Source organism: Telopea speciosissima, chromosome 1 (genome assembly GCF_018873765.1).
Source record: "Telopea speciosissima isolate NSW1024214 ecotype Mountain lineage chromosome 1, Tspe_v1, whole genome shotgun sequence".
In the NCBI taxonomy this organism is placed as follows: domain Eukaryota; kingdom Viridiplantae; phylum Streptophyta; class Magnoliopsida; order Proteales; family Proteaceae; genus Telopea; species Telopea speciosissima.
In genome coordinates, this window is record NC_057916.1 from 58,545,565 (window position 1) to 58,572,594 (window position 27,030).

Below are 27,030 nucleotides of genomic sequence, written 5' to 3' on the forward strand. Positions count from 1 at the left end.
AATAATATCAAATCTTTCAGACTTATTATGGTATCAAGAGCCATCTAACCTCAAACGAGTTTTTTTTTTCCTTTCCTTGGGACATGTTTCTCATGGGGGGATGAAGGTGACTCCTCCACAGTTTTGCCCTCCATCAGTCCATCACCTCTATCCACTCCTTCTTCCCCCCTCTCCAATGCTCATCACTATATTTCCATAAAACTTACCTCTAAGAATTTCTTGTTTTGGCAAAATCAAGTTGAACCTTTTCTTGATGGCCAAAATCTATTTGGCTATCTGGATGGAAGTACACCATGTCCTGAAGATCCTACTGACCGTGCTCACTGGCGTCGTTGAGATTCTATTCTTTGTAGCCTTCTTGCTTCTCTCTCTGAAGAAGTGTTTCCATTAGTTCTTGGCAAGAAAATGAGCCAAGCTATCTGGGACACTCTCCATATTGCTTTCCCTTCCGTCTGAGAGTAGGATTATGTCCCTTACCATGGCCCTTCAAGATCTGACATAGAAACTTGATGAACTGGTCTCAGACTTTTTATGTGCCAAGACTATTGCTGCCGAACTAGGTGCTGCAGGCCATGCCCTGTGTCCCAGTACCTTCAACCTTCATATTTTTCGGGGTCTGAGAACCGAATTTCAATCCATGGTCTCCTCTCTTCTGACCAGGATCGAGCCGATAGCTTATGATGATGTGCATGCTATGCTCCTCAGCCATGAATTTCTGTATGGCTCCTCTATAAAGAAACTTACCCTTACTGATGCTGCTTCTTCTGCAAGTGCACGTTCTGCCAATACTGTTCAACATTGGGGATCAAACTTGGACTCTACTTCTCAACCTGGTCAATATGGGGGTCGTGGTGGCCGTGGCTGTGGTAGTCGTGGTCGTGGAGGTCCTTATGGTGGCCAATACCCTGGGCATTTTTAGTGTTCCATTTGTTGTCACACTACTCATTCAACAGACCGCTGCTATTTCCATCAACAAAGTGGTAACATCAACCTACCCTTACCCTACCATCCCAATAACCCTCCACCCACAGTCCATTATACTTATCCCTCTTATCCCCCCCTCTTCTTCCACCTTTAGCCATTCGAATCCACCACTGTTACCTACGCTCATCCATCCACTGCCCTACCGTGGTATCCTGACACTGGGGCGTCCCATCATGTAACCCCAGATATCCAATCCATTTCCCAGTTTGATGACTACAAAGGGAAAGATCAATTGCACGTTGGTAATGGTAAGGGTTTACCCATCTCTCACATTGGTTACTCTTCTCCCCCTTCTCTCTCTTCTCGTTCTTTTCATTTAAATGATGTTCTTCATGTCCCTTCAATTTCTAACCATCTTCTTTCTATTCAGAAATTTTCTCGTGATAATAATGCTTATTTTGAATTTCACCAGTCTTATTTCCTTGTGAAGGATCAGGTCACCAAGTCCACTCTATTGTCTGGACCGAGTAAGGGTGGTCTGTATGAACTCACTCCGCCAAACCGACCTTTTGCTCACTCTGCCGTTCGATCCTCCATTGACATCTAGCATCGTCATTTAGGACACCCTAATGAGCGATTACTTCATCATATGCTTAATAAAAATAATTTACCTTGTTTTTCCTCACATTTTAATAATGTTTGTACGGCTTGTCATTTAGGCAAAGCCAGTCGTCTTTCTTTATCTGTTACGGACAGTTGAAGTTTGTTTCCTTTGGATTTAATTTATAGTGATGTGTGGGGTCCATCCCCCACACCTTCTTTATATGGTCATAGATTTTATGTTATATTTGTTTATGACAACATTAAATTCATATGGTTTTATCCTCTTGTTCGCAAATCTAAGGTTTTCACAATTTTCTGCCAATATCAGGCCCTTGTTGAGAGACAATTTGACAGGAAAATTAAGGCCATTCAAACGGATTGGGGTGGGGAGTTTCGGACTCTACCTACATTTTTTGCAACCATTGGTATTTCGCATAAGGTTTTCGCTCCTCATACCCATGATCAGCAAGGGGCTATCGAACGCCGTCATAGGCACATTGTCGAAACAGGGCTTTCCCTTCTTGCTCATGGGTCTATTCCCCGCATGTACTAGATATTTGCATTTGAAACTGCCGTTTATTTGATCAATCACATACCTTCTACTGTCTCCTATGGGGTTTCCCCTTTTCAACTAGTTTCTCATAAATTACCGAATTATCATTTTCTTAAGGTGTTTGGTTGTTTATGTTTCCCTTATTTATGCCCTTATAATAGGCATAAGATGGATTTTCACTCATTACCTTGTGTGTTTCTTGGCTACAGCCCATCACACACTGGTTAAAGGTGCCTTCACATTCCTTCTAATAGGATTTACATCGCCCGTCATGTTCGCTTTGATGAAAAGTCCTTTCCTTTTTCAAACCCATCTACAGGTCCTTCACAACCTTCCCCTCCTCTTCCCGCTTCTCCTTTGGCTGCTACCCCTATTCGGCTCCCACCATTGGGCCATCCGCCACCAAATGGTGTGCCCTTACCATTACCATCTCCACTTGATCGCTCACCCAATGTGGCAACCCGGTACTCCCCTCCCTCACCCTTGTCGTCCCAATTACCCTCCCCTATTACCACACCCATTATCGCACATCTACCGTCACCCTCCCCTACGATGACCCCACCATCTCTGCCTAGGCACACTCGCCTAATTAGTGACCTGTATGCCACCATCTCCACGTCTACATTGCTGCCCTCTATGCCACCTAGCTCACGCCCACATGCTTTGGTTGTTACTAATGATATTGTTGAGCCTAGTTGTTTTTCATAGGCCTCTAAAGTTCCTGGATGGCGCATTGCTATAGCCGAGGAGTACAACGCGTTGATCAGAAATGACACGTAGTCTTTGGTACCTCGTCAACCACATATGAATCTCATAGGGTTTAAGTGGGTTTATCACATTAAGCGGAAAGCGGATGGCTCCCTTGAGCGCTACAAAGCGCGTCTTGTCATAAAGGGCTTTCACTAACAGCATGGGTTTGACTATGGTGAAACGTTCAGTCCTACCATCAAACCAACCACTATTCATTGCATTCTCTCCATAGCTATCTCCCATGGATGGTCCGTCCATCAGTTAGATGTTAGTAATGCCTTTCTCCATGGTCAGTTGGAAGAGGAGGTCTTCATGTCTCAGCCGCCAGGGTTCACTGACTCTAACCATTCGGACTATGTTTGTCGCCTTCATCGCTTCATTCATGGTCTTAAGCAGGTACCCAGGGCTTGGTTTCGTCGATTGTCTGATTCTCTTCTTCTTCTTGGATTTCGTGGTTCCAAGACTGATACTTCACTTTTTATATGCACTCAGGGTTCCTTGTGTGCTATATTTTGATATATGTTGACGGCATTCTAGTTACTGGCAGCGACCCATCCATGATCTCTTCTCTTTTGCAGCAACTTTCTGGTTAATTTTCTCTCATGGATCTTGGGAATTTGCACTTTTTCCTTGGTGTCCAGGCTACTACTCATTCCAAGGGACTGCACTTGTCTCAATCTTGGTATGTCTTTAACTTATTGTGCCGGTCTGGCATGATTGACTACAAACTAGTGCGCACACCCATGGCTAGTACACAAAAGGCATCGGATGCAGGGGGTGCTCCCCTAGCCAACCCTACTGAGTATCGTTCGATTGTGGGTGCCCTACAGTATGTCACCCTCACTCGTCCTGCTGTTGCATTTGCTGTCAATCGGGCTTGCCATTTTATGCATGCCCCCACTTCTAACCACTGGCTGATGTTGAAGCGTATTCTCAGATATCTCAAGAACACTTGCTCTCATGGTCTGCTCATTGAATGCTCTGCTTCCTGCTCTTTGCAAGCCTTTTCTGATGCTGATTGGGCGGGTGATAACCTTGACAGAAAATCTACATGTGGTTTCACCATTTTTCTTGGCCCTAATCTTATAACCTGGACATCTTGTAAGTAGAAAACGGTGACACGCTCTTCCACAGAGGCTGAATACAAGGCCTTGGCTGATGCCTTAGCTGAATTAATCTGGCTTGAGTCTTTACTTGGTGAACTTGGCTATCCTCTATCTGGCACACTAATTCTTTGGTGTGATAATATTGGAGCAACTTACTTATCCGCCAATCCAGTTTTTCACGCCTGCACAAAACACATCGAAATAGATTTTCACATTGTTTGAGATCGTGTGGCCAAGAAGCAACTTCAAGTCCAGTTTATTTCAACTCAAGACCAACTTGCAGATACCCTTACAAAGGCACTTGGCACAACCCATTTTCAATTTCTCAGGGACAAGCTGAAGATTCGGGTTCCCAAATCCCCACCTTGAGGGGGTGTATTGAACGTTACACACTCTCTCTCATATTCCCCATTTTTCACATGTGATATTGATTTATCATCACATGTGAATTCATTCCTTGGATTGCAAGTCCTGAATCTTTGTATTTTTGGAAATCCAATATTGCACCAATATTGCATGTAAGCTTACCTTGTATAAGTCCAGTAAGTTGGTCTCCTGATGTAAACTCTATATATTCTCCAAATTAGAGAATCCTTTTAGTGTGAAATAATATCAAATCTTTCAAACTTATTAGATGTAACAGAGACTATAAACATTTACCTGTTTTCTATAAATTAGTAATGAATAACTGATGAATTGACTTTAGTGGAAATGCTAATTTGTTGTTTTATTTCTCCACCTAGGTAAAAGTTGATATGTAGTTCTAGATTTTAATCTCCTAGTGCTCACTGTGTTTTGGAAACCTTGAAACCTATATGAATGTCTCTGTCAGGTAGACCTGATCATGTTCAAGTCCCTATCCTTTACTTAATGGAGACCTCTTGATTTGGAGAAACAAGATTGATAAAAGGATTAAACCAAGCATACATATCAGAACATAAAACTTAAGACTTGTTGATTAGAAATCCTCTTGACTATTGCTTGGGCTTTTAAACCAAGCACACATATTAGTAAAAACAGAGAGTAATATGTACAGATTGTCCCTGGGTCCCCAAATCTGACTCATTCATTTGTCCAATTTCAGCTACGAATGACCTTACCTTACCATGTGGTGCTTCAAGTCAATGTTTTGAAGAATTGTTTCCTGAAAGCAAGCAGTGTTATATCAATAGGCAAAAGGGTTTTTTTGCATTACCTACCTAGAAAGACCTTGTGTGGTCTATTTAATAGTGTCACATTAAAAAGTGATCTTTATTTCACTTATATTTTTAGCAATCTCTATTTGTCTCAACAGTATTTCAAAGGTTTAAGTAACACGTTCATGGTAATGCATATATGGTCTAGAATTTACAACAAATGAAGCTTAGAACTAGGGAAGTATCATACCAAAATATGGGTTCTAGTTACTAGCTGGATGTAAGGGAAAACACCATGAAAGTTGCTGCCAGAAAATTAACCAAAACAGATATTAAAGCTGCAGGGAGGAATGTGTCCTCCAATATTCAGTACACCATAGAATATTTAATGAGCATTCAACAGCAAGTAAATACCTTCACAGTAGCTTCGATATCACCCAATATCACTCACTTGCAGAGGGAGAAAAAATATAAACTAAAGTGAACCAGTGGAGATTGAGAGAGAGGTAACAAATTACCTCATGGACTACACATATTATAGTGAAACAAAGTTAAAGATTTCAAAAGCCCTACAAAACTTCATCAAGAACCCTAAAATCCATACCTTTCTATTTCTGATTTCTTCAATCTAACAACAGAGGGCTTACAGCAGGCTGATTCTTACCAATTTTTGAGACAAAATGGGAGAAGAAAGAACAAATAGGTCAGATCAAAGACCCAAAATGCTGCCTACATCTCGTAAAACCCAGAGAGTGAGAGAGCGAGAGAGAGTTGCAGAGACTGCGAGAGAGAGAGAGGGAGAGAGAGTGCAAGACAAAGAGAGAGAGAGATAGAGCGAGACAGAGAGAAAAAGATAGTGAGAGAGAGAGAGAGAGAGAGCGAGAGAGAGGTGAGAGAGATAGCCTTGTTCTTACCTTGAAACCTTTACAGAGTTGCATGCAGATCTCCTTCTCTACCCTTCTCTTCCCCAGTTGATCGCAAGAGAGCCCTCCCAAAACAAAGATGTAATCATGGGCTGTGCTCGAGATGTGGTCAATAATGCCATTTTCATTCTTTAGAGAAAGATTCTCTCCAGTTCGTTCTGAAAGACTAATAAAACAAACCGTAAGCCAAACAAGATTTTATGTTTTTTTTTTCTCAAAGAACGGAAGAATGGCAAAGAACACCGTTCTGACATTTACCAAACGTAGCCTAAGTATAAAGTGAAAGGCATTCAAGAAAACACAAACCAGGAAGTATAAGAGACTCACCCAAAAAATAAAGTTTGTTGCCTCTAATGGCATTCTGCTGGCAATTTTCTAGCTAGAGCATAACTTTTGTGAGGGCCAAGAAGTGTGGCACCTTCTGTTATCCTTCCCTCATTTGGGCCACAACCAATGAGTCAACAACTCACTAAAGTAAATCGTTCCAACAGGAAGGAGTCACTTCAATCAGAGAAGGAATGGAGCTTCCTTTAGGGAGGGTGGTGCTATGAAATGAAGTATATTATTAATAATGAGGTTACATCTCTTTATATACAATTGATATACCTAACCACAATGTTATAGAATCCTTGTGGAATATCCACGTGGCTAATATGCTTGAATTTTTGTGAGGTTTAGGTTAATGGCAAGTGGAGGTCAAGTGGATGTGGTTCAGAATGCGTTGGACTTTGAGGATGCTGATGAGGACGATGGTGAGGGCGTGGCTGTTTAGCCTGAGACTCCCAAGGGAGGGGGGAAATCTTTTGCCAACGCGGTTGGGAGAAGTGTTCTATCGGATGTGGCGGCGCTTCCTAGTCCTGTGCATAAAAGCGGAGTCACTAGGGTTAAGATTCCTCCGGGAACTTATGAAACCCATATTCAGCGTTTTAGGTTTGCCCTTATTGGGTGGCTCAATCTGCAACAAGTTTCTTTTGCTCAACTGAGATGGATATCAAGGAGTCTTGGAGGCTGAAGGATTCGGTAGACACTATTCCGATCGGAAAAGGGTTTATTATTTTCAGACTCTCCTCTGAGTCAGACATGAGTATGATTTTGTGGCGTAGTCCGGTGAAAGTTGGGTCTCAGCTTATTTGGTTTCAAAGGAGGCGCCCGGATTTCAACGTCAATGGGATTCATCAGTCTCGTAAACTTGTTTGGATGCACTTCCCTGATTTTCCTTACGAGTACTGGCATCCGAGTATCCTCTTGTCCTTGGCTAAGGCTTTAGGTACTCTAGTTGCCTTGGATCACCATACTAGAGAAGGTTCTGTAGGGCACTTTGCAAGGGTGTTGGTTGACATGGATCTCTCAGCGGACAAACTTGAAGAGGTTTTGGTGGAGCGGCAACACCTTGGCTCTTCAAAATGTTTTTGGTTTAAGCAAGTGGTCATCTATGAAGACAACTTGGTTCATTGTGGTTTCTGCAGAAAATTGGGACATGTATTTAGTAATTGTAAGGAGAGGCTATAGGCGAAAAAGGCCAAGGCTGCTCGAGAGGCTATGAAGGAGAAAGAGACTACTAATGGCGGGGATGTTGGTGACTTGAACTCTGATGGTGAGGGGGGCTCTTTTTATCCTTCTTCTCCTAAGTTGGGGGTTGGAGAAAAGGAGTACGGATCACCAGCGGCTGTTTCTTATGTTCCGGATTCTCAGTTTTCCAACAATAGTGGTGGTGCTGGGGTGGTGGCCGATTGTTCAGATTTGGAAGGAGATTGCAATAGAGGGACTGCAGGGATTTCAAGCCCAGATTGTGCATTCCTCTTTAAAAAGGAATCCTTCTCTTGCGTTGCATGAGAATCCTAATTTGAATGACATGTTAGAATACGCAAGGGTTTTGTCAAACCCGAATCCGTCCCCATACAGATCTCTAGAATACTATCGAATCAAAATAGCAGGGAAAGCAAAGTATACCTGGCACCCACATGTGTTGATGAAGAACACATAAGATCGCCTCCTATAGCTGCAACAATCCATCAGGTAATAAATGCAAAACCGCGATGGGGATCTTCTACAGTCTCTTAGACTCTCCCACAGCTCCCTTTCTTGTGGAGAAAAGAGAAAAGAGAATAGTCACTGCAGGGACCCTCATCAGTAGTATTTATAATACTCACCAACCCTAACCCACTTCCACGATGGGCCAGGCCGGTCCGGTCCATCTCAATAAAATATTAGCATGCCACGTCAGCCCTTGTATTTCTTGATCCCCATCAATGATCGATCCGATAATTAATTAAGCCCACACTCATCGTATTTTGGAAAAATCCTAGCAATCTCCCACTTGGGCTAGATTAATTATAAGGTCATCATTATCAAATGTGGCCATGGGATCTCAATACAACAATAATGCTACTAAACCTTGATCCAATTAGCAAATATATCAATTTTAGCAATAGCAGAAAATACACCTCAACATATAGCATATCACTTTCTGTCAGCTACAAACAAAGATTTACCTACTAACATGAACCGCCCTAAGATAATTTTGTGGAATGTCATACACGTTTGTGATCACATAAATATCATCATCATTCCTTATGGGTCCTCAAACATATCATGAGCATCGTACGACTCATGGATTACCTTTGAATATCGTCATGATTCATTGGTAATCGAACGACTTGGTTTATCACCAATCGAACATCCATAGCTAGAAATAGCCGAACGACTTGGCTCGTCACCAATCGAACATCCTTGGACCAAAAGGCCCTCAACACATCAATCATATGCATGCATGCAAATGCTATTCATCACAATGAGCAGAAGCATCATAATCGAAATGAAATATATATTAAGTCCTCCCACTCAACAAGCATATCAACGTAATAAGAAGGACTCTCAATCTACAAACAGAACAATCATGTAAAGAAGCACTCCCACTGATCAAGAGAATCGAGCAAACTAAATTGATCAAGTTTGAAAATAACGATTCAAACAACACATCTCGGTATAAAGTAATAAAAAACGTCAAACTATTCGAATCGATTACTTCTTTTGTTCTCAGTTAAGTTATCATTCTCAAGATTCTTACTTTCTTTCTTGTGCATAATTAGATATTAATTTCTTTAATAAATTCGTGTTTTATTCGTTCATTCATTCCTCTTATTATTTATTGTCTTATTTCAGTGCTTGGCTTTATCTTTTTATATTATTGATATATTTTTAATCTATGCTATCGAAGTAGCCTCCATCAAATGGCTCAAGGCCGGTTATACCCTATAGGTTACAGATTGTTTTTAACACAATCTTTCATCGTTATAATTCTTATTGATGGATTATTTGTTCATGATTTATTATGCACGTTGGTTAACCATTAATTACCATAATCATTCACTTATTATTTCATCTACCATAATAAGTTGTTATCGTCATCAACAACATAATTTTCATCAATCATATAGAAACAAAACATCATAACATTAAAGGTTTCTATATCGCACAAACTAACATGTTCTTTAACCATCGCGTGTCCATTCATCATTTAAACATGCTACATATCATCATAAAATCAGTGGTTCTAAACATTTATCATCAACACATCAGACACATAGTTATATGCAATTAAGATAATAAATATCAATCAACACTACTTCTTTATAATACTGCATTCTTGCCCTTTCGGGTCAAAGGTACATGTCTTTATCGTACCATAAATACCGCGAGATAGAAACAACTTTCGGAAATCTTCCTCCACCTTTGGGTAATAGAGAAACCCCTAGGTTATGCACCTCAATAACAGTTTATTGCACTGCAATTACCACGAGATGCCAATGACTTTCAGAAATTTTTCTCCACCTTTGGGCGGTAAGAAAACCCCTAGGCCACGCATCCCAAATTCTTTGAGTACACTATCTTTGGATGGATTAGATTACCTTTCCATGAAGAGATCAGTAATTTTCAGAAATCCCAGCACCTTTGGGCAACTGGAACCCTTAGACCACTATCCTTCTAATCCATGTGCATATCACCTTGTCAAACTTTGGTAACATCGCCTTTAGGCTAATGTCACCTATTTCGTTGCCTTGACAGAACCATAAAAGGATTCAATGAGCAACTTTGGTGGATCACCATTTTACCCTCTCATAATCCCTCAACCAAATATGCAGCTATATGTGTGGAAGTAAACACATCGATCATCCATAATGTGTTGTGACATGCACCTTCATCGTCCAAGTGGCAATAGTCAACCCAAAATAGTCCAAATATGCTCAAAGCAGCATAATCATCCAAAATAGGTCCCTGAAAGTATTAAACGTCCAAAACCAGGTACCAGTGGGTAGGTCTTGAAAATACGAACAAAATAAGACCAACCGAAGCCCAATCAGATGCTCCATTCGCCCATACGTCACTCGAAGGTGACACAATCGTCATTAACAGGTCCCATAAAATCAACAAAATATTCGAACAGGATACCTAAAACGTCGGCCTTGAAAAATACAAGTAAAGTGAGGCATCCCAAGATAGAATCCAATCAAAACGGTGTTCCAAAACAGGAAAACAGCTTCTGGAACAATTAAAAATGTTCTAAAATAGTCGATTCTATTCCAAAAATAACTGAAAAAAGTAAAAACCACCAAAACTATAGTCTCTATTTATCCAAGGTATGCCAAATTGCATATCAAAACGAAGAGCACAAAAAAAAAGACACACTAGAAAAAATCGCGTCTCAAAATTCATCCAAATGAACCCACACGATCCATTTAAAGTTTTCTGGTCATTTTCCCTTTTTTTGTTTTTTTTTTTTTAAGAATCGAACCGAACCGGTCCAAACCAAATCGAATCGAATCAAGTGAACCAAATCGGACCAAACCTGGTTCACCTTAATCGAATCACCGGGTCACCCAGGTCAAAATCCGGGTCGAGAAACGGGTTAACAATCGGGTCTCAGGTCAGGAATCTTTGACCGGGTTTTGGTTGACCTGGGTCGGGTCAGCTTTGATCGGGTCAAACGTGACCCGCAAGCATCAGGGCTGGCGTCATCATCGCTATGAGGGAATCCATTTTTTTTCTACAACTGCCGCCTACACAAGGATCTCATTGGCGGCTTCGGCCGGCGCGTACTGGCGCGTTCGGTCATCAGCGGTGATGATCCACACATCGTTGTGATTGTCTCTCCGAGCCCTTCGCACCCATCTAAAAATTTCTGACTTTCGTCAGTGGAAAAATTTGACAGCGGCCAAAACGTGCAGTTTCGCCAAAATTCGACCAAAATCCAGCCAAAAACCCTATTTCCACCGTCAAAACTCGATCCAGGTTCTTAATCAATCAATCCTAGGTCCGTATGGTCGGCTCTGATACCACTTGTTAGAACATACAAGGGTTTTGTCAAATCCGAATCCGTCCCCATACAGATCTCTAGAATACGATCGAATCAAAATAGTAGGGAAAGCAAAGTGTACCTGGCACCCACGTGTGTTGATGAAGAACACATAAGATCGCCTCCTATAGCTGCAACAATCCATCAGGTAATAAATGCAAAACCACGATGGGGATCTTCTACAGTCTGCTAGACTCTCCTACAACTCTCTTTCTTGTGGAGAAAAGAGAAAAGAGAATAGTCACTACAGGGACCCCTCATCAGTAGTATTTATAATACTCACCAACCCTAACCCACTTCCACAATGGGCCAGGCCGGTCCGGTCCATCTCAATAAAATAGTAGCATGCCACGTCAGCCCTTGTATTTCTTGATCCCCATCAATGATCGACTTGATAACTAATTAAGCCTACACTCATCGCATTTTGGAAAAATCCTAACATGACATTCCTATTTTATGCTCGGCTGAGCTAGCAAGGCAATCTATGATTGCTTAGAGTTCCTCTCTTGGGAGGTCTCTCTTTCAAAATGTGGGTGTTGGGGCTGTCCATGAGTCAGGTCAAAGAGGTAACTAGACCTTGGGTCATGGTCGATGTGTTGCAGGCCGGGGTGAATTTTCCTTGGGGACTCTGGCTGGCTCTCCACGTGGGGGTCTCCAAGGTGAGCGAGCTATGTCCAGGGGAGGGAGTATTGAAATATTACTTCTTGTGGGTGACTCGCATATGGTGGAGTCAATAGCTCCTACTAATTTTCAGGATGGCACGGTGGTGGTGCATGTGGCTGAAGTCATGGACACCGATTAGGAGCTTTTGGCCGCTAAGAAAGGAGGTGAAATGGCTCCGCCTAAGTAGCGTAAGGAGAAGAAAACCCTTGAGGTAGAAGCTACGGGTCGCAAACGGTTTGTCCATTTAGCTTCAAAAGCATTAGTTGCCCAATGAAGGTGCTATTTTGGAATATTAAAGGTATTAAGAAGAAGGCTGCTCGTGTGGCGTTGACTTCTTTGGTGAGATTTTTATCCTGATCTTATGTGTTTTGTGGAACCTAAGATGGAGGTGAGTCGTTTCCCCGATTTGTTTTTTAATAAACTTGGCTTTGTGGGTGATCTTATCCATAATGAGAGGAATGACATGGTTCCAAATTTATGGGTGGTTTGAAGGATGGGCTTGAATAAGCCTTCTATTGTGTCTTTCTCGGACCAGCAACTCTCTCTCTCTATTATTTGGAATGGTGTTGGTGCTGTTATTTCTTTTGTACATGCTAGCTGCTTTCGTGTTAAGCGTAGGGAGTTATGGCTGGACTTGGGAGGGTTAAATGTAGTTTTAGTCCCTTAGATGGTTGTTTGGGATTTCAATGCTACCCTTCTTTCTAGTGAGAAGCGTGGTCCGGGTGCCTTTTCTTTGGGAATCAAGGTGGATGGGGCTATTCCCTTGGATCGATTTCAGCTGATTTGTATGGGGAATTTCTCTTGTAAAATTATTTCCAAATTATTGGCTAACAGATTGGGTGAGTTTTTACCTTGGTTTATCTCTGAGGAGTAGGGGGCGTTCCAAAAAGGGAAAGTTATTTTTGATAACATCAGCCTTCCCTTGAAGCTGACTAATTTGATGTATAAGGGTGTGAGCGGTGGTGGCATTGGTTTGAAGTTGGATGTTCAGAAGGCTTATGACTCCCTCTCTTGGGACTTTCTTTTTAAAGTTTTGAGGAAATTTAGGTTCAGTGACAGGTGGATTATATGGCTGCAACGGATGTTTGATTCCACTAGAATTTTTGTTCTTTTGAATGGTGGACCGGTGGCTTTTTTGGGGTTGAAAGAGGGTTGCGCCAAGGAGACCCCCTATCCCCTTTGTTATTTATAATTGCTAAAGAGGTGTTGTGTAGAAGCCTTAAAAGGCTGATCTTAGAGCAGCAAGTTCTTCCCTTGAGAGGCCCTAGGGGGTTCCTACCCTGGGGCATGTCCTCTTTGCTAACTGATGAGCACATTTATGTGTGAAATCTTAGGGCATAAAACATACATTTTACCACATTGGACAGAGTTACTCGATGCTTTCTTGTGCTTTTCAGGGTTTAGATGAATTATTGTGAAAAATGGAGGAGATGATGCTAAGGAGATGTTTATAAGCTTTCTAGAGGTGTTAATAGTATGGATGCATAGCCCATCGAGTCAGCTTTCAACGGTTCAAACGACACTTGATTCCGAGTTGAAATGAAGAAGTTATGGCCGTTTCCGTAACGACACGCGAAAATGGTCTGTAGGGGTTTATTTATAATTATTGACAGTCGGATGGGGAAAAGTGAAGCGGAAGTTTGGATTCCAGAGGCCTTAACGCAATTATCAGAAGTTACTTTACTGTACCCAAAAGATTCCATTTGGAAGGCTCTGGACAGTTCAACTTCAACTAGAGATATCTTGGGCTCCCCAACTCCGAATTGGATGAAATTTAGGTCTATTTTGGGTGATTTTTTGCAAGGAACACAATGGTAAGGCCTATATAAGCACCCCATGCTCCACGTTTTCTGAAGGATAGAATGAGTATTTTATTTATTCTTGAAGGAATCCTAGTCATCACCCTTACTCTCTCTCTCCTCTAACTTCTCAAGGGCACTTATGGAATTCTACTTGGGATAGATTTATATTTTCTCATCTATGAAAGATTAAAAAATTAAAGATGTTTTGATTTTATTGTTTGGAGAAGATATCTATAAAGAAAAGGAAGCACTTGTTAGAATTGGAAGTTTACTTTTCTAGAAATAGAAGGTCTATGTAAATAATCTTCTCTTCTTCTTCTTTCTATTTTTTTTCTTTTTTTTCTTAGGATTCAAGGCATTGTAAAAGAGGAAAGAGAAGAGAATATTATCTTTTCTTAGGGAATATTTCTCCTACACTTCCATCTTCTCTCTTCTCCTCTCTTCCACCTATAAATACCCCCTACCTCTCTTGTAAAAATTGCTCATTCACTTAGTGAAATTTTTTCTCTTCTTCTCCTTCTAATTTGTGTTTTTTGGCTTTTCTAAGTTCTAGTTTGCTTTTATGATTTTTAGTTAATGGTTATAATAGGTTTAGTTTATGCTTTAATTTCAATTTAAGTCTTCAATTGGGTTGTAATTTCTTAATTCTAGTTTAGGTTTTAAGTCTTCTAGTCTAAGTTCTTAAGTTGATGACAAGACTTGAAGATTTAGAAGAGGAGGCCATGATAAGTTTATGCAAGTATTCAAGCTTTTCAATTACATTTATGCAAGCACATCTAGGTTTTACTATCTAAACTCTCAATCTCATTCTCCATCTCCTCTATCTCTCTCTATCTTCTTCTTCTTCCCCCTCTATTTCTTTTATTTTAATTTTATATGGTTGTGATTTATGAATGCATTTTTATTCTCTTATTTCTTTTTATATGGTTAGTATGTGTGGCTGCATTTTTATTCCTTTCAATTCGCTTTAGTTTGATAGGTTAGATGCTCATGTGTTAGGACGCCGATTTAATCCCTTAATTTTGTTAGATGCTTATGAGGTAGGATGCATTGATTTTCGTTAGTTTAATTAATTTAATTTAACACTTTAATTTGGTTCACTTTGCATTACTTTTAAGTTAGTTAAATAGAGTAGCGTATATCTCCTCGTGTTCGACCCGTAGCTACGATTGACCCGTATGCTTGCGGTTTTATTTTAACTCAAATAAGTTTTTGGCACCGTTGCCGGGGAGATTATTGTCCATTTTATTTTTTTGATTTTTAAGTAGTTCGGAGTGTTTTAGTTTATTATTTTCTCTTCTTTTTTTTGAAAAAAAAAATCAGTTTTTGAAAACCTCTTCTTGTTTCTCTTCTGTTTCAAATAGTATGCGCCTAATCTAAAGTCCTTCATATGCTTCAACCCTCCATCTTTTGGTGTCCCTCATTGGATTAAGTTACCTATGACGTTAGATCTTGACTTGGTTGGGTGGATTGATATGTGACTTATCTTTGGAGGTGACCACTCTTGATAACAGGAAAGCGACATAGTGAGAGTGTTAGAAACATAAACGTATAGTAGACCTCCATTCTACATCAGAATCCATATTGGAGTCGCACGTAAGTGGCTATAGAAGACTATACGGGTTCCCTTGCTGTCAACCTATATGGCATCCTTACAGCTTTTGAACCATTGTTTCGCTTTTTGAGGGATAGAGATGCACTATCTACCTTGGGCTCTCTCTTGTTTCTATTTTTTTTTTTTTATTTTTTTTATAAGTGTTTTATTTTTTTTTAATTTTTCTAAAGGAGACCTCATATCTGTTTAGGTGGCTAAGGTGTGGACTCGTGATTCAAGTAATCGTCTTATTAGAAGACCACCTTTTCTACCACCTTTGACCATGGGTGACCAACAACCCAAGACTCTTAATGATAGGTTTTACCCCACCAAGGCTGCACAGCCCTCATGCATTAGTCTGCCTGTTGTTACGGGGAATAACTATGAACTCAAGACCAACTTCATCAACATGCTACCCCATTTCCATGGGATGGCTAATGAGGATGCATATCTCTTCCTTAGGGAATTTGAGGAGGTTTGTGTTCTAATTAAGGTCCAGAATTTGACTGATGATGCAGTTAGGCTTAGGTTTATGCCCTTTGCCCTGAAAGACCAGGCCAAGAAGTGGCTCTATGGACTGCCAACAAACTCCATTAATATATGGGATAAGTTCACCATTGTCTTTTTGAGAAAATTCTTCCCTCTTCACAAGACCAATAAGCTTAAAAGTGACATCCTCCAGTTTAGGCAGAAACTACATGAGTCCTTTTCTAAATTCATGGAAAGATTCAAGGACCTCTTCTTGGAATGCCCTCACCATGGTTTTGACTTGTGGCAGCTATGCCAAATTATTTATGAGGGTATTGATTATCAGACCAAGCAACTTGTAGAGTCCATGTGTCTAGTAGGTTTTACTTATTTTTCTGAGGAGAATGATGCATGGACATTCTTAACCAACTTGCCTGATAAGACTACGGAATGGGAATATTCCCAAGAGGCTGAAAGGACTTCTAAGGGGTATCTCATTGAGGGTATGCCAGCCAAGGAGGCCAAACTTGACAGCCTCATAAAATGGTTGGAGTCTATAGTTCTTAAAGAGTCTATACCAGTTAATCCGGTCAGCCAGGTCAACCATGTGTCGGTATGCAGTTGGTGCCAAACCCCTGGACACCTTTCTGAGGAATGCCCCAACACCTTGGTGGGTAATTCCAGCACTGAGAATGTAAGTGCTCTCTACCAAAATAACCCATATAGCAATACTTACAAGCCAGGATGGAGAAATCACCCCAATTTCTCATGGAATCAAAGGAACCAAACAGGCCCATCCAACTTTAACCATCAAGGCCAGCTTGGTGCCCAAAGGCCTAACTATGCACCACAAAGCCAAGGAATGTCTCCTAACCCCTTTCCCCCTTGTCCTCATCTAGGACCTTCTATTAATTCTGCTAGGCCTCCTCTCCTTGCACCTTATCAGCAACCCCCAAGGTTTACCAATACAGGAGAGGCAACAAGACTGAATGAGATGGACAACAAGATAGCTCTTCTCATGATAAGCCACAATAACATGGAAAAACAACTCACCCAGCTTGTCACAACCCTACATGAGAGGGAAACAGGAAAGTTACCTGGCCAACCTGAGCCAAATCCTAGGCATCAGGTTCATATTCAACAAGGTACCCGAGCTCCTCCAACTATTGTTGCACAAAGCCAACAACACCAAGGGCCCTCCAGACAGGTAAATGTTGTTTATGCTTTAAGGAGTGGCCGTGAATATCAACAGGCTAGTGCACCTCAGTCTTTACCATCTCATACTCCTGTTGACTCTCCCCCTTCTGAAGAGGCCATTGAAGTGCCTACTGTTTCAAGTTTATCTGATGAACCTAAAGATATACCAGATGATTTGGTTGAGGAAACCAAAGAGGATTATGTTGAGGAAGTTAAAAAGACCAACCCTGAAAGAATTTATATCCCACCTGCCCCTTTCCCAAATAGGTTGGTTAGCAAGAAGTCTCCTTCTGTGGAGAAGATATTAGATGTATTCAAACAGGTTCAGGCGAATATCCCCTTTGTTATGGATAATGCAAATCACTCGGCCAGTTCAAATTTTGAATATTTGAAATCAGCGTTGAACAAGTCCTCCAATGGTGAACAACCACCAAGTGGTTCATCTCCTACAAATCAGCAAGAGTTCAATCTGCAATAGAACTCTATCTCTTGTAACATTATCTGTACATTTTGAATTACAAACTTGAATCTATAAATGTACACATCCCTATCATATTGAAATGATAAGAGGGAGATTACCATTCCAATTAAAATATTCACATGGTATCAGTCGCCTCTGACTAACGTCTCCGATCATCATGACCAATTCCAGTGATTCAACCACCACTCCTTCTGTCACCACTGCTTCAACCCTTATCTCCCCAACAAACATAGTTTCTCTTCTACCCATCAAGCTCGATAAGACGAACTACCTATTGTGGAAATCACAATTTTTGCCTCTCCTTCATGCCCACGACCTATTCGGATATGTCGATGGAAGCCTCCCCAGTCCACCTCCAACTCTATCTCCTTCATCCACTTCTACTCCCACCGTTCCTTCTCCAAATCCTGCGTGTCTAGCATGGAGAAAGTAGGACCAGATCATACTCAGTTGGATAATATCCTCTCTAACCGAAAGTGCACTCTCACAAATAGTCGGCCTCACCTCTTCTTATGCCGCTTGGAGTATGCTTGAAAGAACATACGCGTCCCAATCTCAAGCGCGAGTTATGCAGCTGAAATATCAGCTTCTCCAACTGAAGAAAGGAACTCTGTCAATGACCGATTATCTTCAGCGTGTCAAGAGCCTTGTGGACAACCTCACCGCTGCTGCTCAACCAGTTTCAGAATCCGATGTGATTCTCAATATTCTTCAAGGCCTAGGCTCCGACTATGAAAGCTTCGCCACCTCTGTGACAACCCGTCTTGAACCTATGCCCTTGGATGTCTTTATTGGCCTTCTCTTGAGCTAGGAGATACTTAAAGATCAGCGATCCTCCCACTTGGATCTTCCTACTGTTGAAGCAAATGTTGCTGCTAAGGGGACAGCAACCACAAATCAAACCAATAGCAATAACCATGGCCATGGCCGTGGTTCACAATACTATTACAGAGGTCGTGGCTGGAACTCCAACTACCATGGTCGTGGAAACTCATATCATCAGTAGTAAAACAATACTCCACTGCTCCCTACTCCTAACTCTTGTCAAATTTGTCATAGGACAAATCACACAGCTGCAACGTGCTATAATAGGTTCAATCCTAATTTCCAGCCATCAACTCCACCAGTAGCAACATCAAATTCTAAAGTTCTTCTGGCCGCGCCGAATGCTTCGTTTGATTCGGCTTAGTACCCCGACTCGGGTGCCATGCATCATATCACCTCTGATATGGGGAACCTATCACTGAGTACCCCCTACAGTGGTACTGATCAAGTTCGCATTGGTAATGGGGTAGGTTTGAAAATAAAAAATATTGGATCCTCACATATTGCATCTTCTTCACATAATTTTGCACTTCGTGATGTTTTACATGTGCCCAATATTACAAAAAATCTATTATCCGTTAGTAAATTTACTAATGATAATAATGTAATATTAGAATTTCATCCAAATTGTTGTTATGTGAAGGATCCTCAAATAGGAATCATGTTACTGCGCGGGACAACTGATGGAGGTCTTTATCGGTTTCCACGGTCTTCATCATCATCATCTACCACAAATAAGCAACCTACAGTGCATGTTGTAGAAAAGGTCTCCAAATCGGTATGGCATGACCAGTTAGGGCACCCATCATCAAAGTGTATGAGCCATCTCTTTCTTCATTCAGCTCTGCCATTTCAAGCCGAGCTATCATCTTCTATTTGCAAGTCTTGTCAAATGGGTAAAGCTCATAAACTCCCATTTGCAACCAATAAAGCTAGTGCATCATTTCCGTTCCAGCTGGTCCACTCGGATATATGGGGACCTTCTCTGTCACCATCAGTCCAAGGATATGAGTATTACATTTCTTTTGTTGATGATTACAGTCGATTCACATGGTTATTTCCTATTGTACGCCATTCTGAGGCTTTCAATATTTTTTTGAAATTTCATGCTCATATTAAAAATATATTTGGCTGTACTATCAAAGTGTTTCAATCAGATGGTGCCCATGAGTATCAATCATTTGATAAATATTTCCAGCAAGAAGGAATAACTCACCAATACACTTGTCCATACACATCAGAACAGAATGGCAGGGTGGAACGGAAACATCGGCACATTGTAGAGACAGGGCTAACTCTAATGGCAAGAGCATCAGTTCCAATGTCCTTTTGGCCAACTGCATTTGAGACGTCAGTTTACTTGGTAAATCATCTCCCCACACCAGTGCTCCAAAACCAGTGTCCCTTCCAAATGCTATTCCAAAGAGAACCAGATTACATGATGCTAAGAACCTATGGGTGTGCATGCTTCCCGTGGCTAAGACCATACAACAAGAACAAGTTGCACTTTCGATCAGCCGAGTGTGTATTCCTAGGCTATAGTGCTTGCCACAAAGGATACAAATGCTATGATCTGTCAATTGGGCGCACATTTATCTCTCGACATGTGACATTTGATGAAAAGAGTTTCCCTTATGCCAACAAAGTTGCCAACAGCTCTCCCACAGCCCTACCACCTCCAAATCAGCCGTTATTCATCACAAGTGATAACATAGTCCATCACTCACCAATTTCTACCCTACTACCCGCTACCACCACATCTCCTTCTAACCCCATATCACCCATTGAACATTCCCATATGGCCACTGACAGTGCTCCAACCGTAGCACCCATAATATCGGCTACAACCCAAACCAAATTACCACAGCCTCACCCACCAGCACCAATAAACCGTCCTCTATCTCATCCAATGGTAACTAGATCAAGATCTGGTATGACCAAACCTCTTACAAAACTAAACCTATTGGCCACCAAACATCCAATACCTTCAGTTTTACTCACCGACCTAACCCTACCTAGTGAAGAACCCACCTCATACACTCAAGCAAGTAAAAGTCCCAAGTGGAGAGAAGCAATGAGTGAAGAATTCAATGCCTTACTCAGAAATGGCACATGGAGATTGGTTCCACCACAATCCAACATGAATTTGGTTGGCAATAAATGGGTGTTTCGGATCAAACGCAATTCTAATGGAATTATTTCAAGATATAAAGCTCGTCTTGTCGCCAAAGGGTTCCATCAACAGGAAGGTATAGATTATTTTGACACATTCAGTCCTGTCGTAAAACCAACAATAATTCGAACTATTCTCTCAATAGCAGTTTCTAATGGTTGGGTACTACGTCAACTTGATGTGCAAAATGCCTTCCTCAATGGAAATTTGGAGGAGAATGTCTACATGTCGCAGCCCCAAGGATTTATGGATCCAGCATATCCACACTATGTCTGCCATCTAAAGTGTGCGCTATATGGCTTGAAACAGGCACCACGAGCCTGGTCACATAGACTTGGATCATTTCTATTATCACTTGGTTTCAAATCAGCAACATCAGATACTACCCTGTTCGTTCGGTCATGGAAGAACCAATTGGTATTGTTTATGTTGACGCTATCATCGTCACTGGGACCAATCCATCAATGGTGCAGGATCTTATAGCTACACTAGGCACAAAGTTTGCCATCAAAGACCTTGGGGACCTACACTATTTTCTTGGTGTAGAGGTCATACGGACCATCCACGGACTTCATCTCTCTCAAGCAAAGTACACTATGGATATCCTCCGCAAGGTAGACATGGAGGCCGCAAAGCCTATGCCTACGCCCAGCTCCATTGCTTCTCTTACACGGGGCACCGGGATAGCATTTGATGATATCACCCTCTACCGAAGCTTAGTTGGGGCTCTACAGTATCTAATACTGACAAGACCTGACATAGCATTCTCTGTAAACAGGGTTTTTCAGTTCATGCACAACCCAACCATAGAGCATTGGATGGCAGTAAAGAGAATCTTACGATATCTCAAGGATACTCTAGGCCTTGGGTTATAGATTCAGGCTTCACCCACGGTCCAACTTAGTACCTACACAGATGCAGATTGGGCTGGATGCCCACATGATAGGCGCTCCACAAGTGGATACTATATCTATCTAGGCAAAAATTTGATCTCCTGGAGTTCTAAGAAACAACATACAGTGGCAAGATCTTCCACAGAATCGGAGTATAAGGAGTTAGCAAATGCCTCGGCTGAATTACTATGGTTACGTCAGTTACTCCAAGATCTCAGCATCAAATCCTCACCGCTAATCATATATTGTGATAATATTGGGGCCACATATCTTGCAGCAAATCCATTATTTCATGCCCGCACAGAGCACATCGAAATTGATTATCACTTTGTGTGAGAACAAGTGGCAGCTCAACAATTATTCATTCGATTTGTCTCCAGCCAAGATCAAATTGCTGACATATTTACTAAGGGCCTTCCAGGACCAAGGTACAAGCATCTAAGAGACAAGCTCACGGTAAGCAACCGATCGCTTCACTTGAGGGGGTGTGTTATGGATAATGCAAATCACTCGGCCAGTTCAAATTTTGAATATTTGAAATCAGCGTTGAACAAGTCCTCCAATGGTGAACAACCACCAAGTGGTTCATCTCCTACAAATCAGCAAGAGTTCAATCTGCAATAGAACTCTATCTCTTGTAACGTTATCTGTACATTTTGAATTACAAACTTGAATCTATAAATGTACACATCCCTATCATATTGAAACGATAAGAGGGAGATTACCATTCCAATTAAAATATTCACACCCTTGTTGGATGCTATTGCCCAGATCCTTGCATATGCTAAAGTCCTCAAAGACTTATGCACCCAAAAGCGGACCACCAATGTGCCCAAAAAGGCATTCTTGGCTGGTAACATTAGTTCTCTAATCTCACAGCCAGTAGCAGCCAAGCATAAGGATCCTGGAAGCCCCACCATCTCTTGCACTATAGGCTATACCATTATTGATCATGCCTTATTGGACCTTGGTGCAAGTGTGAACCTCTTACCCTTTCATGTCTACCAACAACTGGGATTGGGAGAGCTAAAACAGACCAAAATTACTCTTCAACTTGTAGATCGGTCAGTTAAAGTTCCTAAGGGAATGATTGAGGATGTCCTGTTGAAGGTTGGAGAATTTATTTTTTCTGTGGATTTTATTATTTTAGATACCCAACCCACTGCCAACTTCAAGGACCAAATCCCAATCATATTAGGTAGACCATTCCTAGCTACCAGTAATGCTTTAATCAATTGCAGGAATGGTCTCATGAAATTATCTTTTGGCAATAGTTCTGTTGACTTCAATGTGTTTAGGTTGGGCAAGCAGCCTGATATGGATGACGAGGTGTATATGCTTCAAGGATTTTCCGATGATATTGATACGTTCTTTGAGATTGATTTTACTTCAGGATTTCAAGAATGTATGCAGGAATTGGAGGGTGTTGATGATACCCCCTTATCTGAGGTCTGGAGCATCCAACCACCTTTGGAGCCTCTTGGACCCCTATCCACTTCCATTCCCAAATCTTTTATTATTGAGTCCCCCACATTAGAGTTGAAGGCATTGCCCTCCAACCTCAAGTATGCCTTCTTAAGACATGATCATACTTTTCCTATTATTATTGCTTCTGATTTGACTTCTATTCAGGAAGAAGAGTTGATTAAGCTTCTAAAGGACCATAAGGAAGCCATAGGTTGGACTATGTCTGACATCAAAGGTATTAGCCCCTCCATTGTTCAACATCATATACATCTGATGGAGAGTTCCAAACCTTCTAGGAAACCCCAAAGGAGGGCTAATCCTGTGATAAAAGAGGCAATCAAGAAAGAGATCCTAAAATACTTGGATCAAGGCATCATTTATCCTATTTCTAATAGTCAATGGGTGAGTCCTGTGCAGGTTGTGCCTAAGAAAGGAGGAGTCACTGTAGTTGAGAATGCCAATAATGAGTTGATTCCAACCCGTATCCAAACAGGATGGAGAGTGTGCATTGACTATAGGAAATTGAATGAGGTAACTTGGAAGGACCACTTTCCCTTGCCTTTTATTGATCAGATGTTAGAGAGACTAGCTGGCCATGAATATTATTGTTTTTTTGATGGTTATGTAGGCTATAACCAAATCCCTATTGCTCTAGAGGACCAACACAAAACCACTTTCACATGCCCTTATGGAACCTTTGCTTATCGGCGTATGCCTTTTGGGCTTTGCAATGCCCTTGCTACATTCCAAATATGCATGATGAGTATCTTTTCTGATATGGTAGAGCACTTCCTAGAGGTGTTTATGGATAATTTCTTTATTCACAGCTCTACCTTTTTTCATTGCTTGCATCATCTCTCTTTGGTTCTTAAAAGATGCATAGAAAAGAACTTGATCCTGAATTGGGAGAAGTGCCACTTCATGGTAAAACAAGGCATAGTTCTTGGTCACATTGTGTTCAAAAAAGGGATAAAGGTTGATAAATTTAAAGTGGACCTTATTGCCAATTTACAACCACCCAAGAGTGTGAAGGACATTAGATCTTTTCTTGGCCATGCAGGTTTTTACATGAGATTCATCAAGGACTTTAGCCAGATAGCTAGACCTCTCACTTCTCTTTTGACAAAGGACTGCCCATTTGATTTCTCTTTTACGTGTCATGATAGTTTTGAGTAATTGAAAAGAGCTTTGACCTCAACCCCCATTATTCAAGCTCCAAATTGGACAGTTTCATTTGAGCTTATGTGTGATGCCTCTGATTTTGCTATAGGGGCCGTTCTTGGGCAAAGAATCAACAAATTGTCCCATGTGATTTATTATGCAAGTAGGACTCTTAATAATGCACAGCTTAATTATACCATCACTACGAAAGAATTTTTAGCTGTTGTGTTTGTTTTAGAGAAGTTTAGGCCCTACTTGGTTGGATCACATGTGATTGTTTATACTGACCATGCAGCTATCAAATATCTTGTGCAGAAGAAAGATGCCAAGGCTCGCCTCATCAGGTGGGTCCTTTTGTTATAAGAATTTGATCTTAAAATTAGGGATAAGAAAGGGTGTGAAAATTTAGTTGCAGACCATCTATCCTGGCTGCCTAATTCCTTGACTATTGATTCTCCAGTCAACGAGAATTTTCTTGATGAGTATCTGATGGCAGTGTCTAGTGAACCTTGGTTTGCTGACATTGTTAATTATCTGGTTACGGGTGTGACACCTGCACATTGGTCCACCCAAGATAAGAATCGTTTCTTTTCACAAGTTAAGTATTTCTTTTGGGATGATCCTTATCTTTTTAAGACCTGCCCGGATCAAGTAATCCGGAGATGTGTCCCTAATCATGAGCAACAATCTGTCTTATCTTTTTGCCATGATCAGGCTTGTGGAGGCCAGTTTGGGCCTAATAATACTGCAGCCAAGGTTTTACAGTGTGGATTTTATTGGCCTAGTCTGTTTAAAGACGCTGTTACTTATTGCAAGGCATGTTCTTCATGTTAATCCGTAGGGCGTCTTACTAAGAGAAATATGATGCTCCTCAACCCAATTTTGGTGGTTGAGGTGTTTGATGTATGGGGTATTGATTTCATGGGGCCTTTCCCTAACTCTTTTGGTAAGCTGTACATATTACTTACTGTGGACTATGTGTGCAAATGGATTGAGGCAATTGCTTGTAAGACTAATGACCACAAGGTGGTTGTGAAATTTCTGAAGGAGAACATCTTCACCCGTTTTGGTACTCCCTAGGCTATCATTAGTGATCGGGACAAGCATTTTTATAATTGGCCTTTTGAGGTCCTCATGAGAAAGTATGGTGTCGTCCATAAGTTGGCCACACCCTACCATCCCCAGACCAATGGCCAGGTTGAGGTTTCAAATAGGCAGATCAAGCAAATTCTTGAGAAAACCATCAACCCGAACCGTAAGGATTGGTCTAACCGGTTGGTAGATGCGTTGTGGGCCCATAGGACAGCCTTCAAGATCGATCTTGGTCAATCTTCGTACTGTCTGGTGTATGGAAAGGCATGTCACTTACCTGTAGAGATTGAACACAAGGCCTTTTGGGCTATCAAGAAGCTTAACTTTGACCTACCCACTGCAGGTGCCCATAGGAAACTCCAACTATCTGAGTTGGAAGAGCTTAGGAATGAGGCATATGAGAATGCCCGGATTTATAAGAAAAAAACCAAGGCTTTCCATGATAGGCACATTTTGAGAAAATCTTTTGAGGTAGGCCAGAAAGTTTTGTTGTATAATTCTCGTTTGCATATCTTTTCAGGTAAGCTGCGTTCTAGTTGGGATGGCCCCTATATTGTTCAAAAAGTTTATCCTCATGGGGCTGTTGAAGTCCTCAATCCAAGTACAGGAGCTACTTTCAAGGTCAATGGCCAAAGATTGAAGCCGTACATAGAGATGCCTACTCCAGTTGAAGAAGAGGTCATGGATCTCCATGAGCCTCTTTACCTTGACCCCTAATATCCTGGTATGTATCCCCTCCCTTGTCCTAATTCTTTCTTTTCTGCATGCATTGAGGACACTGCATGAATTAAGTGTGGGGGGGTGTGTTGGACTTTAATTGTGAATTTTGATTGTGGTGATAGTTTTTAGTTACGTGCATAAATCTCTTCGATTTGCAAAGCGAGAGTGAGAGGGAATTAGGTGCCCTAGCATGCGAAATAATAAAAAAATCCCTTTTCAAGGATGGTAGTTGGTTTGTATCCGGTGATGGGGATTGAGTTTGAAAATATGAGTGCTATTTCATGTGATGGTTAGATTCCTCTATGTGTTTATGGACCCCTTTGATCTTTTGGCTAGTAGTTGAGACCAATTTGTTTATGGCAAGGCATGAAAGCGAAAGTGAATGAAAAAAAAAAAGAGAGAGAGAAACAGAAAGAAAAGTGGAATTCTTTGGGACTAGATAGGGCACTATGCCTCATGTAGCAGGGTGACTTGATCGAAATTCCTTGGAAGGAAACTTAAAAAAAAAAAATAAAATAAAAAAAACTCTTGCATCAATGTCTCAATGTCTTATGGATACATGCAAAAAGCAAAGCTACCAAGTATTTGGGTGTCTGGTGTATGCTCCACCATGTCATTCAGAGAACAGTAGTAAAGTAGAAAAAGAGTTTGTTATTGAGGAAAAAAAAAAAAAAAGCTTTTGCCTTAATGCCTGGAAAAGAAAGTATGGTAAAAAATACTCAATGCCTAAGTCTTTGGTTCCATCAGTACTATGAGTGGTTTACTTGAAGGTGAGTAGTGTTCAGAAAATATGAGGAGATCCCTTGACCTTGATGCATGCTTGTTACTTGAATTGATGTGGGGTGATAAAATTCAAGTGTGGGGGAACCTTTGGCTCCTTAATCTTTAGTTGAGTATTTCTTTGAGATTGTGTACCCTATCTTACTTATCCCATGAGAAAAATTTACATCATTCTTTTTTTTATTTATTGAATTTTGGGTGTATATTCACTACAAACACCCACGAGACACAACCCGTCCACTAGGGGTAACCTAGGGGTTGAAAGGCTTGTTGCACATGCTAAGTGCAACCGTGATTCCTACGAAAGTGAATTAGGATTATTTTTTTTTTGCATTCTAAGTTAATTTATCTTTTGCTTTACTTGAG